This window comes from Danio rerio, chromosome 9, assembly GCF_049306965.1.
Source record: "Danio rerio strain Tuebingen ecotype United States chromosome 9, GRCz12tu, whole genome shotgun sequence".
In the NCBI taxonomy this organism is placed as follows: Eukaryota; Metazoa; Chordata; class Actinopteri; order Cypriniformes; family Danionidae; genus Danio; species Danio rerio.
Genome location: NC_133184.1, coordinates 6,649,853 through 6,654,783, shown reverse-complemented (window position 1 = coordinate 6,654,783; position 4,931 = coordinate 6,649,853).

The following is a 4,931-nucleotide window of genomic DNA, read 5'->3' as shown; positions in this document are numbered from 1 at the left end:
GAGCATGCAGACTTTCGGCTGGGGTTGTAGGTCTTCCTGATTAAATTACTCCACCTATGGTGGCACTAATTGGAGTGGTAGGGTTTGGGCAGGCTTTTTCTATCAAGGCAAGCTATAAATACACCACAGCGCCACCACAGAAGATAAAACCCATCTGTGTTGTCACACACACATTACCACTTCAGTCCGCCGCCCTTTTAAGGTTGTGTGATAGTACGCCTACATGTATGGTTTAGAGGCTTTTTTTAAGCATTAAAAGCAATAATATGTAGACTAAAATGTGTCATCTTTGATTTTTTAAATACCTTATTTCACATAAAAGACAAACAATAAAATGCCATTGTGTGACGATGGTTTGTACCAAAAAAAATCTTAGCAAGCATATTTAGATTAAGAAAACTCTGATCACAGTGTAGTTCAAATGATTGAAAAAACATATTGATAAATCTTTTTTCCTATGCCAATGTCTATTAAACAACTGGACATTACCCATTTGTCAAATCATATATTTTGAGCATTAATATCATCATAAAAATATATAGTTTTTCAAAATAATAATAAAATAAAAAATAATAGTATGATAGTTTTAAAAAAAGCATTTTTGTACGTATAGTTCATGAGTATTAAAAAGCTTAAGATTACATTTAAAAGTGGACACATCAAAATTAGAGAACTTTTGGTAACACTTTAGGTCACAATACACGGCATTAACAAACCATCAACTAACATCATACACCCGGCGCAGTGTGGCGCAAGGCGTGGCTCAGTAGTCTTTTGGTAGTTTCAGCTTGGCGCAAGAGTCGTTTTGAGGCGTTGCGCTACGCTGTTTAAATAGCAAATGCATTAGCGCTCATTTGTGCGCCCATAAGCGTTCTGGTCTAAAATGGAAGGCGTTCTGAGGCGGACCGCTGGCGCGTTGCTATTTTGAGAAACTATAATAGATTTTTCATTAGACGCACTGCTTAATACGCACAAGAGAGCAATAGGCAAATATCTTTTCATATGAAAAAGTTAAATATTAAGGATATATATAGGACATAATAAGAATAGATATAGGATATAAATATAAAGGATTAAAATATTACAAAACATATTATTTTTTAGCCTACATAAATATGAAAAACCACTGCTTTTATGTCTTCTTCATCTGGGGAAGCTTTTCAGTTCATTTATAACAATTTGCTTTTGTATAATGTTATTATTATTAGCAGTATTATTTATTATATCCATATTTATATTTGTTTCATTAAAAACAAGCTTAGATTTGCCCACCTGTCAGGTTTTAGACCATATGGGGCACAGCATGTGTTTTAGGATGTAACTCAGGTTTTTGAGGATATTTTGTTATTATTATTCATTTATTCGTTTGCTGGAAATTAGAACTGAATTTAGAAATAGTTTTGAAACGAATGTTTGCGCTTAACAAACTAAAGTTTTTATTTATAGACTAATTGATGTCTGTGCATAAAGGTTTCCCTATCCAAGAGCGAATGTGAAAGTAGTTTCATTATCTCTCATTCTCACACAGTAGATGCTCTGTTTAACAGTTTTCTGTTAAAAAAACTGTTAACTGTTTGCTTGTGAAATGCTCATTTTTTCCACTTAGACTTACTTTGCGTCCTGTAAATAGCGAATGCGCTCTTGGCGCAACGCAGCTGACTCTTAAAGGGAATGGGAGATGAGACTCTAATTGGTTTATTCTCAAAACACACCTATAACTCATTAAGAAAATAAACTCAACCCTTTTAGACCATGTGCCATGGCGCAAGGCAGATTTCCCGTCCTTAAATTAGCAAAAACACGTCCTGACACACCCTGAAAGCGTTTGCGCCCTGCGTTTTGCGCTCTGCGCATGGACCGTCAAAATAGAGCCCTATAGCTTATTAAACTACTAATTAGCTGTTTATTATTAGTTAGTAAAATTGAAGTTGGTTTTAGGCTTTGGGTAGAATTAGGGTTATAGAATAATATCATATTTTATAATTACTAATGAACAGTTAATATCTTAGTAAGGTATCAATCTTTTTAAGATTCCTCCTAGCTATTGGTGTTAATCTGACAACCTGATGTTCATTTTCCTAATTAGCAAAGAAATTCTATTTTACTTTTGGGCAGACATTACAGTTTTCCAACTGCTTCAATAGTTACAGTACGTAAAATGTTTGCTACTGGGCAGTATGACTAATGACATTTACAAGGAGTTATTGTTGACAAATAAAGCATTATGAGCAAACATTTTCAACACCAAATAATGCAACCCAGGGTCATTCTGATTATATACCACTATATACATTTCTGGGCAGCTCCAAATACGTCCCAGGGGGTTCGTTTTTTTCTGTTGTCGCTGTGTACGCTTTTTGATAACTCAAATTTCTCTCGCAAGTTGCATTTTTACCTGCTCATCTTACATGAATCCACCATAGGCCACTGACTGACTGATCGATGTGACTCACCCTCTTTCTTCCCTAAAGCCAACCGATAGTGTTTTAAAAACCACTGACTGAGCAGCTCCCATCCACTTCCCTAAACCCAACTGACAGTGCATTCAAAACCAATCCAGTAAAAGAAAATGCTTTGTAGAAGCCTGTTTTTTACCACGTTTTTACCATATTCTCACCTTGTTATTCACTTGTTTATTTTATTTTTTCGCTAGTTCATAGTAAATTAAAACTGTAGTTCAGTTTTCATTGTTTAAGTTCAGTTCAGTTTAGCTCAGTTTAGTGGGGTTTAGTAATCACAACTGAGACTCCAAACACTGAAGAGCAAATCCATCGATGCGCAGCTCAACAGATCCCAAACCATGCAAGCCAGTGGCGACAGCAACGAGGAAAAAACTTCACCAATTGGCGAAAGTGAAGAATTAAAAAACCTCGAGAGAAATCAGGCTCAGTTGGGCAAGACCACTTCTTCACTGCAGAGCTGCAGTCTTGGCGTCGGAGGCTGGAAGCTGGACCTCAGCAAAGACTCATCAGTCTCTGGAGCGTCACAGGAATCAGTCTCATGCTCTCCACTTTTCCATGACCACCACAGTAGCTGCTCAGGATGTGGCCTGGTCCAGGATATGGAAACCTTGGACCATCTTGTTACTAGTCTTGGATCAAATCAGTAGCGCTGCACACTCTGAGAGCTTCGGGATGAGTATCCTCTGGTGGAAATACAGAATAAAGAGAATAATTTGTGTAGCTGCTGTTCATAGTGTATATAAACGAGATGCAGAAATCTGCGTGGGGCACATTCATGTATCATACCACTAAGTGATGCACTGAGTGTTTGCTTTACTAAAAAGGTAGGTCTTCAATCTAGTTTTGAATTGGGAGAGTGTGTCTGAGCCTCGGACATTATCAGGAAGGCTATTCCAGAGTTTAGGAGCCATAAATGAGAATGCTTGACCTCCTTTACTAGACTTTGCTATTCTAGGTACTACCAGAAGCTCTGAGTTTTGAGATCTTAAAGAGTGAGTTGGATTGTAGCGAGACAGAAGGTTGGTTAGATAAAGAGGAGCGAGATTATTTAAAGCTTTATAGGTAAGAAGCAATATTTTAAAATCAATATGAAACTTAACAGGCAGCCAGTGTAAGGAGAATAAAATTGGGGTGATATGATCATATTTTCTAGACCTGGTAAGAACATTTACATAGGATTGGTATGTTTATGTTAGATTAACAACACAGAAATATTGCCAAATGCAGCAGATTGTTTTTATAGCACCAGGTTATACTTTCTGACACCTTTATTCTTTCATTCATTCATTTTCTTGTTGGCTTAGTCCCTTTATAAATCCAGGGTCGCCACAGCGGAATGAACCGCCAACTTATCCAGCAAGTTTTTACACAGCGTATGCCCTTCCAGCCGCAACCCATCTCTGGGAATCATCCACACACATTCACACACACACTCATACACTGTGGACAATTTAGCCTACCCAATTCACCTGTACCGCATGTCTTTGGACTGTGGGGGAAACCGGAGCACCCGGAGGAAACCCATGCGAAGGCAGGGAGAACATGCAAACTCCACACAGAAACGCCAACTGAGCCGAGGTTCGAACCAGCGACCCAGCGACCTTCTTGCTGTGAGGCGACAGCACTACCTACTGCGCCAATGCCTCGCCCTGACACCTTTATGGCAATCAAATACATTTAAAATGAATACAGGCCATGACTGAACATTGAGGATGATCTCGCAGTCTCCTAATATGCTAATTTTTATGAAGGCCTATTGATGTGTGCTTATCATGTTGGTATTTATAACCAACGGGGTTCACTGATTTAGGTGGTCTGGGGGTCTCGAGTCACTAGCATTATAATTTTGGGAGTCGCGGGCTGAAAAGTTTGGGAACACCTGTCCTAAGTAATGTATTTCAGATTCACACATAGAGAGCACCATCTAGTGGATTTGTGATCTGAAACATGCTACGGAATGTGCCCAGAGCAACATACTGTATACATTTAGCAAAAATGTACACTGTGACATGTGTTTCCAACAAACCTAGGCTGAGTTTTCATGCAAGACAACGAACCCTGATCACTTAGAAAAACTGGTAAAGCAGTTCCTTGAAGATGAAAGCATTTAAATAACGAAATGTCCAGCCCAGAGTCCTGAAATAAACCTGAGGGAAAATCTCTATCAAAAAGTTATGGCAAAGAAATCCACTATGCAACTGTATTAACTTTATTTTTTGTCGAAAAAGCACACTTTCGCAAACTGGTTTAGGATTTAGGATGTAACAAAAAGATGCTTGTCATTTTTCTCAGTCTCTCATTATAAGCGTTGTAGTCATACGACTAATTTGTGTAATAAAATACAAGCATGGACATAAAACAGCTATGACCTAAAAGCATATTATGTAACACATTCTGTCTCACAGTTACTCTTTTCTTCATCATCTGCCTCTTTTTTCCCCGTCTTTATTTCTTTCCCTTAAGCATTTG